Source organism: Buceros rhinoceros, unplaced genomic scaffold, assembly GCF_000710305.1.
Source record: "Buceros rhinoceros silvestris isolate BGI_N320 unplaced genomic scaffold, ASM71030v1 scaffold15859, whole genome shotgun sequence".
NCBI classification, from domain to species: Eukaryota; Metazoa; Chordata; class Aves; order Bucerotiformes; family Bucerotidae; genus Buceros; species Buceros rhinoceros.
This window is the reverse complement of record NW_010431053.1, coordinates 20,919-22,669: the sequence shown is the minus strand read 5'-3', so window position 1 is coordinate 22,669 and position 1,751 is coordinate 20,919. Positions and strand designations below refer to the sequence as shown.

Here is a 1,751-nt window from a genome sequence, read left to right as displayed (position 1 = left end):
TCTTTCCCTTCCCGCTCAGTCCACTCAAAACTAAACTTTCACAAGATAAGAGTGCAGGATGTAATTCAGTCAAGGTTGGAACAAAAGCAGTTCCCTCCTTTCACCTCAACAACCATTTATTTGCTTGTTGTCTCAAACCAAGGCCAGAAATACTTTTAATTATGTATCTAGCAAGTTCTGCCCCTAAAGGGAGTGAAGCAGCCTTCTGACCCCGCGTGTTTACTGCCTAAGGAGGCACTGTGTGCTCCTGGACACACCTTGCCTTCTGTAGCTCCGTACTCGTCTGAATTTGTCCTCCCGACTGGTTAGTTACCGCAGAATTAGTTACCGCTCTGTGGTGGCAGACTGAGGCTCACCACGTTAATGCCATGTCTGTGTAGGTTTGTGGAGAACACAGCCCGGATTCCCGGGATTCCTGGCCAGTGCTCTTACCAGAGAGCTCCTTCTCTTGGCATGAGTTTTCTGTTTTGAAGTGTCCTGCTTCTGTTTTTAATTTCCTGCTTATGCTGTTCTTTCTGAAGGCCCCAGGAGAAGAGGTGTTAATGCACTACACCAAGCGCATTAGCTTGCGAGGGTTGTTGCTGCTGCACTACAGTCCATCTCACAAAGGGGCCCGGGGCCTCGCCAGCTGGCCAGCAAGAAGGTGCATGTTCCTTCATGTACTGTGTTTTTTTTCCAAAATAGCTTTAGCCTTGATTTTTGTGATCCAAGTGTACTTCTGGAGAAACAGTGCTGCTTCCCCCGCGCCGAATAGCTATAGAAAATGCCCTGTAGCAGATACTGCCACACAAAGAATTTGTTTTCCTGCTTCCAGAGGGCTCTGGCTTCTCTGAAAATTGGTGTTTTCGCTGTGAATTTGACACAGACACTTCTTCCCAGATCTGGCTTGGTGACCTTGCTGCTTTCTGCTCACCTTATGCATCTCCCACCTGACTGGAAATGGAGTGAAGGGGGGGATTTAGAGAGCGGTTACTAAGCAGCAAGGAGGCAGCTTTGTCCGTGTCAGGTTGAATGAATAGCGGCAGTGTTTGGAGGCACTGAAGAATTCTGGACACACAGTCCAGTGAGTCACAAAAGGTCTTTGGGAGGCATTAGGGGGAAAGGGCAGTGCTGGTGTACAGCTGATACTGTTTCAGAAACTTTATTTGTGCTGAACTGGCTATCGCTTGTGACTCTCCTGGGGTCTCAGAAATAGTAGAATTTAGTCTCAATGTGGTGAAAGTGTATTCAAGAGTGTCTTATTCTCCAGAGTCTGCTCAGCAGGGTCTGCTGCAAGCATCTGCTGTGCTCTGGCACCTGAAGCAGCCTTAGTTTATCTAACTGAGGAGGGATTAGCCGTGTGGAGACCACCTCCAAAACATGAGCATTACAAGCCAGTGGAGGTTGCCCTTGAGTTTCTGGTAGAGCAGATCAGCTGGATCACTCCTGGAAAGCAGCAGCCGAGAGAAAATTGACAGTGGGAGCGTTCTTCCAAAATGGGAATACAGGGTCTGTATCACCACCACGCTCCCTGGTTCATGGGAGGTTCATCAGCCAAAGGCACAATTAATTCTGGCGCCACACGTGACTGGCAAACCTCTGCAGCCCAGGAGCCTGCAGAGCCCTGGGTATCCGCGGAGAGGCCGATCAGACGCTGCTCTGGAGTTGCTGTGCTCTCCCACTGGCTCTGGGAGATTTTTCCTGTTCTTCGGGGGACTGTGCCCTGCTGGCCCTGCTCAGAGAGCTGCGAGATGTGTAGCCTGCGGTCGGCA

The 1,751-nt window shown here is 50.1% G+C and overlaps 1 protein-coding gene across 1 annotated transcript in view; it reads left to right on the top strand.

Annotated features, from left to right (window-relative positions):
* The window catches only part of SAP30BP (SAP30 binding protein), a gene marked incomplete at its 5' end in the record, with an annotated part of 28,763 nt that overhangs the window by 14,786 nt on the left and 12,226 nt on the right, over positions 1-1,751 (top strand). The window lies entirely within an intron of this gene.